Source organism: Python bivittatus, unplaced genomic scaffold, assembly GCF_059951505.1.
Source record: "Python bivittatus isolate LINGU-HERP-01145 unplaced genomic scaffold, Pbiv_v1 ctg000090_np1212, whole genome shotgun sequence".
NCBI lineage: Eukaryota > Metazoa > Chordata > Lepidosauria > Squamata > Pythonidae > Python > Python bivittatus.
Window position 1 is genome coordinate 4,836,532 of NW_028277046.1, and position 10,601 is coordinate 4,847,132.

At 43.3% G+C, this 10,601-nt stretch overlaps 1 protein-coding gene across 7 annotated transcripts in view; it reads right to left on the bottom strand.

The window, feature by feature from the left end:
* The window catches only part of CASZ1 (castor zinc finger 1), a 212,973-nt gene extending 204,000 nt beyond the window's left edge, over positions 1 to 8,973 (bottom strand). For 2 of the 7 annotated variants that reach the window (XM_088136815.1, XM_025163103.2), the window contains exon 1: positions 8,794 to 8,973. The gene's annotated coding sequence lies outside the window, so the exon portion shown is untranslated. Of the gene's footprint in view, positions 1 to 8,142; positions 8,411 to 8,793 lie in introns of those variants that run through there. The other 5 variants (XM_088136818.1, XM_088136817.1, XM_088136813.1 and 2 more) reach the window with 3 other exon arrangements.
* Between the last annotated feature and the right edge of the window lie 1,628 nt (positions 8,974 to 10,601).

The window sequence follows — 10,601 nt, forward strand, 5'->3', positions numbered from 1 at the left end:
AGTACTTTCTGGAATACTCTTCAAAGAATTCATGCACATACTGTGAGGAAACTCAGACAGCAGTGCCTTCTTTAGTAATTTCCCTTCCTCTCTGGAAACTGAAGCTCAATGGTAAAAACTCAATTCAAATGTCTCATAAATATTTCCCCTTCCCTGTCCCCTGGGAATGTTGGATATTTAGATAACTCACAATATCTAAATATTAACAGCTTAAATACTCCGCTCTATCATTCTCAAAATTCTGAAACCAGCCTTTAGGAATTCCAGGAGGTAGACAAAAAACTGCAACAAAATCTAACCCAAGGTGCCATAGCTCCATCTGGTCTTGCAAAAATGACAACCTATCATTGGTATTCGTTTGGATAAACCTTCAACTCCATACTATTATTTTTCTCCCCAGCCCATTTAAATGTAGAGTCAGAAATGTTCCAGGACTCTCAAGGCCAAGGGAATTTCAGGTTCCCATAATAGATCTGAAAAAGTTACCAAGCTCTCTCATCATCCGTGAAGTATGATTTTTTTTCCTTTCAAAGGATGCCCACCCAGCAAAAGCAACTGCCTCTTCAACAGCTACCACCTAAAATCATTCTTATAACTTTAAGCCACCTAGTGTCCAAAACTACATCTCCTCCTTCAATTTATATGTACAAATGTACACATGTGTGTATGTACACACACACACACACAGAGCAACATCTGGATATAAATTATTTAGGAATTAGAGAACAAGAGATGCAAGGAGAAATTCAAATAAGCAGATAGAGAAGTTAGCTGGAAGAAATTTGAGAAAGCATCTTCCCAAATTAGAAAGACTCACCATGATGAGTGGGTAAAAAGGACAGGAATCAAAATAATAACAACAAACACAGAGGAAGGGGCTAAGCTCTCATTTCAACTTTTCTCCTGCTCAAGAAATATTGAGCATTAATATCTAGATCATAATGGAAATGCCATAATGATCTCTTCATGAAAAGTCTCTGAGCAGGATGTGGTGGGAAGCTATCATTCTTTGGAAATATTTCATGTGAATCTAGGTAAATGTTCCATTTTGACACCAACATTCTCCCATGGGAATTATTCCAATCAGAGAGGCAAATGTATTCTCACAACTGAGATTCCAGCTATACAGAAGTCTATCCCACACATAGTACTCTTTGCTAGTTAGAACTCAGGACAATTCCATTCTAATAGCGCCTTAACTTGCGGCACACATGATTGCAAGTCAGTGTGCAAATACGCTGGAAGATGGTGAGGGGAAGGTGAACAACTGTCAAAGCACAAAAAGCATTTCTCATTGCTGCAATGTCTGTTACAAAGCTAAAACATTCACCCATTGAAGAACTGCTTTCAATGGATTTGAAAGGACGGGAGAGAGGAAGGGGAGATTCAATTTGTATGGCTACCTATATCAACAAGTAACTCTGGGTGGCAAACAATCTTACAATAATGAAAAACAATTCCAATCACAAACACAAAAAATAAAATAAGCAATAGCTTGGTTCTGAAATGCTGAACTTTAAAAGCAACACTTGAAAACAGGTAACACTCTAGATTTCAAATAATGAAGCTTGCCAAAAAGCTCTCTTTTGATCCAAATTCAGCTAGAACTTTCCTAAGCCACTCTGATGTCCCTGTGGCACAAGTTTCCATCTACCAAGAAAACAGAAGAAGCTTAGCCAACTTGGGCCTGATTAAAAGGATTCCTTTTGTTCCTCCCTTTCCACAACCAGTTTCCCCTTTCCTTTCTCTGTTCTCCCATGTCCTCAAGACTCCTCTCACCTTGAGCAGTGTTAGGATTACCCAGCATTTACACTCAATGCTTCTCTTTATTCCTTAAGACTTATTAAGAATGATAATGAGCTCCAAAGCTGACTACATGTCCCTCTCTTTCTCTCCCACTCTACTCCCCCCCCCACCCCCATCATATGCATACTCTCTCTCTCCCTCTCTACGTGCCTTTTCTGTGAAAGGCACACAGGACAAATCAGAGGAAGGAAGGAAGGAAGGAAGGAAGGAAGGAAGGAAGGAAGGAAGGAAGGAAGGAAGGAAGGAAGGAAGGAAGGAAGATGGATCAAGGACACTTGAGGAGTTATATATTATAAACCTAAACTTGGACTTTTTGGAGAAGGGAGGATGTTTTTACAATTTCTGTATGAATTTGTTTTAAATTCTATATGTCTTCTTCATTTTGCCTTTTTTATTTCCTTTCCAAAGATTTCTTTCCTGCTCCTTTCTCAGACTTGGAAGTGAGATGGGATGTGTGTGAAATCAGATGGAAAAAGGAAGTCCGCCTGCTTGGAAATATTCGTTAACACTGAGCTCTTAAATGGTTGATTAATTTTAGCAAAATTTATGACACACTCCTGCTTTCCCTTTTTCAGTGTGTAGCACTATGCTAGAACCAAGTTAACTTGTGTTTCTTCTCTTTTCCACCACCCCAACTTCACTATTCATTTGCTCTTCTATTTTTCAGTACCTGTTTGTATACATCAACATGCCTGGCAAGGGTTAAACACTGTCCAGGAACTTCCCCGCCTTATGAATAAAAACAGCTTTATTCAGATGATCAAAACAGCAGTAGCCGCCAGCTTTGGGCTATTTTAACTATCTTGCATTTTCTTCTAATTTAGAAATGCATTGGGTTCACCAGCTCATTTCAGGCAATAGAAAAATCCACCTCATTTTAAACAGAAGCCTTTTAGTCAGCTTGCTCCAAAGAAGAAGGTCCCTGACTTTCCATGGCACTCAAAATCTTTGGGATCTCTTCCCAGAGACACTTTTGAAAAAGGCTTTCTGCCTTCAAATAGGAGGTGGTGGGGTCAGGGTAAAGAGATAGATAATGCAATCAACGTAGAATGACAGAGAGACCCTAAGTATTCCCTGAGCTGAATCTTAATATTTCAAGTGGCAGGCAATCTGCTTCCTGCCTGCTGTTACCTTTCATCCCTGGACATTCCTTCTGCTTGCATTTTGATACAGACATCAGGAATACGAGAGTCAATTACTAGAAGCCCACCTAGCTTGCCTTTTAAGAAATTCAATAACCAGATGTATACCCACATACTCATGCTTTAGTTTTCTCGCTATCACCTCAACTTTTTAAGATCTTTAAGTAAGTGATGATGAAAGGACACTACATTTAGGAACAAAGCTTACAATTCTGTGTTATTCACAATAATATTTGCCTCCCCTAAGTAAATGAAAAGGTATGAACTGAATTGTCATATTTTAGAAGATTCTTTTTCATAAGAGTAAAGAGTAAGATTCTTTTTTTTAAGTATAGCAAACCTAAACAAATAAACAGAGTTCAAATAGAAAGATTAGGGCATAGTTATACTACTGATAAGCCAATTTCCAAGATTTTTACTGAAATTTAGTATACAGCTAAATGGATCTTGTTTCTGCCAGCCAGCAAATCATCTTCCCCTCTTAAGTATTTATATAGATGTTGGTTATAAGTGCTCCTGAAATATTGTTATTGGAGACCAAAAAAAAAAAAAAACAGGGAAGGAAGGCATCTTAGCAAACCTCAGGAAATAACCAGTTTTCTACCTCGGTAGATAATATCTTAATAAAAAAAAGCAAAATTGAGAAAGAACATAAAAAGATTATCAGAGGCACACAAGCAACTGACCACTGCTCAGAAAGGGTGATTTAAAATAGAACATGAGAACTTTTAGAAAGTTAAAACACTACTTACACACCAAAAATTAAACTTTACTTTTCAATTTGCCCAGGGAAGTTTTAAAATTTGCTGAGGAGAATCATTTTTTAAAAATCAGCTATATGACAGTCATATTTTTCAAGTAGGTTTGGAAAAACTTAGATATCTGTCCCATGTTTGAAGTGGCCTGGTTATTTCTCTAGCCCAAATCATTTTAATACATTCTGAAGTATTTCTGAGAGATGAGGAAAAGGCAGATCACCCCATTAATGGTTGTATTTCTAGAAGCATACCCACCAATCACTCTTCCTTTTGCAAGAGCAATAAGTAGCTTAGTATTCATCTCGATCTTTAAAATTCTTCTTCCTTAAACCAAGACTTACTTTCTATAAGGAATGACAATGTCAACTATATGAAAACTGACGCGACCAGCTTTTAAAAGAAATGTGTGTGTGTTCATGTGGAAGGGCGGTGGGGGGGCGAAATCTGTCGCTGACTTCTTGGTTAAAGTATTTTCTTGTTCTAACTCATGTTCTTATGTCACTGAGCTAAAAAGAGAGAGAAGGGGGGAGAGAGAAGGGGGGAGAGAGATGACTCTCCTTGAATGATCTGTTTAACCTAAGCCAGAGGAAAAAAAAAGGCATTAATTACTTATGTGAGCTATTGCTTCTGAAAGACAATAAACCTGCCCTGTCGCCATGGATATGACATATTTGCTCTGAAAACAACACAATAATTAGCAAAGGGGAAAGATACAAGGGGAATATGCAAACTCCTGGGTTTAAAGCCACAGTGTTTCTTTTCTGATGCCATGCTGTATTTTTTTGTTTGTTTTTGCACTTGTCTGTCCAGTTTGCAATTCAAATTTTTAAAAGAAAAAAGAAGAAGAAAAGGATGGAACAAGCAGCCACCCAAAAAGATTAATTAAAATAAGAAGGGGAGAAAAGAGGAGAAATAGCGCTCAAACTGTAAGGAAGCAGCAATACAGAGAAGGGGGGGGAGCATAACACACAAGAGAATTAATAAGATTAAAAGCAATCAAGGATGCGGATTTCATCAGACAAGTCAGGTTTATTTTGCCTTATTTTTAAGTCTGTTTAGGGCTGTTTTGGCTAGAACAATCTGAATATATGAGGGTATAGGTGTGGGTATGTTGCTAAAAATGGCGGGGGGGAGAAGAATATTGAAAAATAGGCACAAAACTGTTGCAAGGAAAAAGATGGAAGAAAGCAGAGATTGATAATGCAGTGAAGCTCTGTCTAGGCTGGAAAAGAAACAGAGTCATATTTTTAAACCTATCACTTTGCCCTGCCTGTCAAGGAACAATGACACCAGCTTGGCCCCAACTAGATACATCACTATAGCTGGGAAGCCCCAAAACAAGTTTTCATCAGCTTTAAATTGGATCTGGAACAAACACTTCCCAAGATTGCCTAGTTAAATCATGAAATGAGCTTTAAATATTGAGAAAGGGGGAGAAAAAGTTTACTGGATAATTTTTGACATTGAAGACTTATATCCACAAATATTGCCTCAAAGTAAGATGCCTCTTAATTTCCTCCCCTTTGATTAACCTCAGAGATAATGCCTTACAAGTTAGCCTGTTGGATTCTATCTGAAAATGTATTAGAATTATTGAAAAATATATTTGATGCTAGATTTATTTTAGTGTGAAGGAGAAAATGCAATGCAACCTTACAGTTGCAGTGTAACAGTTTTTATTTGCTTCAGTTATTGACTCTGTACCTCAAAAATCAAGTATATTAAGGAGAAGGCCCCTACAATTTTACATTATTTTCTGTTAGACAGAATCTTTCAAGATCAGAGTCCAGTTAACACATACAAAGCCCAAGATCCGAATTAAAAACCCTCAACTTTCTGTCACTCCAGGTCTTCTGCGGCTTCAATCCTTTCTTAACATATTCATATGGAAACTTCAAGTTGAACAACAAAAAATACAGAGCTTGACAAACAAGCAAACAAGACACCTCAAAAAGACACACGCTGCTTCTTTAAACACTTTAACACATATGGAGTTTGATTTCTTGAAGAGATCAGTTTAACATCTCCATAGAAACCTGCAACAGATTATTATCAACAGAATAAATAAGTGGCCTAATAAATTAAACAGACGACAGGAGATCTGGAAACTTGATTACTAAAGTTCACCAATATTCTTCCCCTACATACGCATATCAAGCCTTCCTAGACATCTGAGATGGATACAAGGTGGCAGTAGAATACAAATGGTTATTTTGTGTGTGCACATATAGAGTGAAGCTAAAAACAAATGGAACTAAGAGAGGAGAGAACTAGGCGGGACAAAGACCACATACTGTACTCCAAAAGGAAAGATTAAGGTGACCCCGAATGCAGTTCCATATGGCTTGAAGGAAGGAACTTGGGGGTGGGTGGTGATGGAAAAGAAGTATGTTGAGGGGAAGGAACACATGGAATTTATTAATCAAGTTCATAGAAAGTTTCACTCCTCTCCCACAGACGCCAGATAGATCTAAACCACAGCTATTTACATCAAACCTTTACAAAGCAACTTCTTTCAGAAGTTTTCTCAGACATCAAACTGCATAAAGAATCTAAGCAGCACCTGCTCTTGCACACGCCCAACTCCACATGGACCCTTGACCCAGCTACATCTTCTTGTCCTTGCCGCTGAACTATATTACACTGCCAGCCCAAAGGTCTCATAGATCCCCCGGCACCCTGGACTTGGTGAAAGCTTCAAGCGTGCAGAGAGATATTGTATATTTGGTATATAGACACAAACACTAGCATTTTGTATTGTGAGAGCACATAAACTTCTTTCTAGCCAAACCCCAAACAGAGGGTTTTATAAATCAATGCACAATTTTATGCAGGCCACATCAACCTGTTCCTCTCTCCTTCCAACCCAGTTTTGAAATTTGATGTTTTTATATGCAACAAAATTCAGGCAGAAAGAGTGAAGTTAAATGTTTCCCTTCAAGAGGGAAAAAAAATCATACAGTAAGAAAAAAGGCTGTTGTTAATCTCAGAGAAAAGATGCTTTTTTTCTTTCCAGGAATCAGACTTCTCCAACTGAATGAACCCGACGCCCTCCAGTCTCACTGGGTCACAGTCACCTTTCATTTCCCACCATTCTGGTTCTAGCATGCCTCATAGCCCTGCTGGTTGAGGGATGAGTTTGATGAGAACTGTGGTCCAACTCTTCTGATGGGCATTCCAGCTTGAGGAAAGCCTTCTAACTGTGCCTTTAAAGGGACAGATCTGGGAAAAATTTGATGTGGCATTCTCACATCCAATCTCCTGCCTATGAATGTACCCTATGTCTAGTGTTTTTTTCTTCCTTCTTTTACTTTTGTCATTCTCCAGAAATTTCTCCTTTCCTATTATTATTATTGTTGTTATTATTATTAAAAACCACTGTCCCCACCCCAGCTGTCAGCTTCCTTGCAGAAGGCTCGAACTTTGACTGACAACTCAACACCTGTTCCCTTGTCCCTGGAGCAGCCAAACAAGGAGAGGATCCTTCATTAAAATCCCACTCATCCAAGAGCCCCCCCTTCCCAACTCCACCCCTATGCGGAGCCAAGCACCCGCCCCTGACCCAACACAAACTATACACCAGCCTGCCTCATACCCTCTCTTCCACCCCCTCTACAGCAAAAGTCCCTTATATCTTGCGCTCTTAGCAGCCCCAAGTTCTCCACATCGCAGGAGGAGATAAAAAAAGAAAAAGGGAGGTGGGGCAGAAGGCCGGGATGGGAGCACAGATCAGTTGCTCTCTTACAAATATAATTAGGTAAAAATAACTAGCTGCAAAGGGGGCACCCCGAATCTTCCCAAGCACACTCAACTGAAGGTGGAGGAAGTTAAAACAGAGGCCCCTTCGCCCAAAGAAACTGCACATCGAGGCAAACGGTGAGCTTCGCCCCGGCGGCTGCTGGCACTGTCCCGAGGCGATCTCGCGCTCTGGACCCCGCGCGCATCTCTCCAAAGTCGAAGTATGCCCCGGGTCTTCTCTCCAAAGTAGTAGCAGCAGCAGCAGCAACAGCAGCAGCAGCAGCAGCAGCAGCTACTTTGGCAAAACTTCGAAGGCCGGCCGCCGGTCAGGCACAGAGGAAAAAGAACCCGAAGCAGCTCCGACAACAATCCTTGTAGCCATAGCCATTCGCCCCCTCGCCCAACACTGCCAACTTTCTCTCGGCAATACTGTAGCAGACGAGAACAAGTTCAAAACTACTTTCAAACTCGGGCACCTCCGAGTCAAGAAAAAGCGGGAGACCCTTCCCTCTCGACCCCCTCCCCATCCCCGAACCATCTGCAAACTCCCCGGGAAAATTGTCACTGAGCGATCGAAGTTGCGTGTACCCTCTCCCACACCAGCATCAACGGGAAAGGATCTCTCCAGAGGCAGGACACGGGGAGTGAACGAAAAGAGGGAAACGGCGCTTCGCAAAACGCGCGTATTGCCCACCCACCTCTAGCTGACCAAGTCCTGGAAGTGGCAAACATCTCGCTCCCACCCCTCAACTCCGGCTCCCGGACGAGGAAGAAGAGAAGCCACCTGCATCCTTTCTCCCAACGTGCCCCAAGAAAGGAAGGGGGGATGCGAAGGAGCGTGCTCGCGGCAACGGCAACGCTTCCCCCCCTCTCCAGGAATCGGAGGCGGCAGGAGGGCGACTTCGCCAGAGCGCAAAGCCCTCGCCGCTCTGTGCAGACCCTCAGCCAGAGGAAGCCCCCCACCCCGTTCCCGAAAGGCTCGGACCTGCGCAGCGCGAAGTCACGCGCACCCCCTCCCGCGCCAGCAACTGCCTCTAGCTGCCGGTGCGAGCCCCCCTGCGCCCGCCCCCTCCTCTCTCCCCACTTCAGCCCCAGACACCTTCCCGGGGACTGCCGTCCGGCTGCATCACCCTCTCTCTCCTCTCCCCCTCCAATGCCCCTGCGCTCAAGGCGCCGCTTCTCCTCGCCCTCTCTTGCCCTGCCTCAGCGCGCACTGAGGAAAAAGAGTAGTAGCCACCGGGACAAGCCCTGGAAAAGTGCACGAGCGAGCGCCGGGGGGCGCCCCCTGGGAAGGAAAGGCCTGGGACTGGCCGCAGGGGGGCCAGGACGGGGAGAGCGAAAGGTCTTACCTGCACTTGAGCTGCTTTGGGTGACTTTCCAAGTACAGGGAAATGTATGTGTTTGGGATGGAGGCTCACAGCGCGCATGCGCCATCTAAGTTGCCCTGATCCGGGATTTTTTTTCCCCCCCACTCCGTCTCTCCATTTTGCTTTAATTATTGAATTTTCCAATTTCTACCAGGGGGGCAGGCAGCTCGCAAAACCCGGGCTGGAGTTTCGCCACCAACTGCCCCTCTCGACGCTGAAAGTAGGGAAGAGGAGGGAGATTAGTAGGGCGGGGAAGGAAAAGGCATGGAATGGACTTATTTCCCAAAGGCAGGGAACTCTAGGTAAGGAGAGGCGGCTGTAAAACCCGGAGTGGAGATAAGCACCCTGCCAACACTTTTTTATTCTTACTCATCTCCTCCGCCCCCCTGCTGGCAATTTCTCCCCTTCCGACCAGACCGTAGTGCTCTTCTGGCCTGCGTCCTTTTCCAAAATAACCTGGCTGAACTTTGCCATCTTTGTCGCCAAACTGTATCTAGATTATATCCCTTCGATGCCCTGCCTTGTGCCTTTATTACGCGCTAACAAAGAGTTTCAGGACAAGCATCCTGTTCTGGCCGATCCAGCTATAGGGTCTGTCATGGTACAGGGAGGTCTCTGCCCAGCATTTTAACACCGACCGACCGGCATAAATCTAAACGACTCCAGTTTATCACCTGTGGATCGGCGCTACCCTCAAGGCTGATCTCCAGGACACGAGAGAGGCGTCTCTTGCCATCAAATTGCCTCAGAGCACGTACGGTGCTCCTATGTGTCAGGGGAAGACTAAGAGCGTGACTGGGCTTAGCACGCTGTTTCACAAATGGCATAAAAGTCTCTTAAAAGAAGAGAGACTGGATATTTCCGCTCTTCAGTTAGGTAAGCGCTTTTGCTCAGGAAGAAAGGGGTCCGTGGCCACTTTGGCAAGGGCTTTTTCAGGGGGCCCTGGATTCAGTTTGCAAAGAAATGCAAACTTGCTGCCTATAGGGATGTCTTTTTAGCCCACAGGGAATAAAAATGATCTGTTTGCCCACAGATGTTAGTTATCATGCTTTTTAAAATCCTTTCTGCTCTTTTCTCTTTCCAACACTGTTTCAACTATTTTAGGTTTGATGTCTTTGCCTCAGGTAGATGCTTCGTGATTTTAATGTTTATTTGGGAACAAACCAGTATACTTTTTATTGATTAGCTGTACAGAAATATTTTAGATTGACAAGTCCTGTTAAGATTTACAGCCACCAACACTACGAAGAAAAGGGTTTCCCCATCTTTACAGAGGTGCTGAGCAATTGCTTCCTCTGGCAGGACAGAAAGACAACTGGGGCGCAATTGGAGCCCCAGGCTAGACATGGCCAGTTTTGTGGGGACAATGGGACCTCCTATTATTTCTGTGCAGTTAAACAGACACCTTAGCAAGCCCGCTCCCCCGCTTGGCTCCTTCATTAAGGCTAAGTCAATTTGGCCTTAAATCCCACAGAAATGTATGGTGCTATTCTTATCCTTATCATCAACAAGCAAGAACAAAGGAAGCCACCTTCTACCAAGCTGGGCCATCTAACGCAACGCCCCACTTCAGAAGACACCTCCCATCTTTTCAGACCTGAAACCTAGGCATTCTGAGGACAATTTCTCCATTTTTTGAGCCACACGTGGATGGGGATAATGCTACTGGTGAGCTCCACCAGAGATACAGTCATGGTCCACCAGGTGGATCAGTGGACTACATAAACTGAAAGCCAGGCACAAGCCTTTCCCAGCACTTCCAGAGACGTTCTGCACACCAAGCAGGGGCT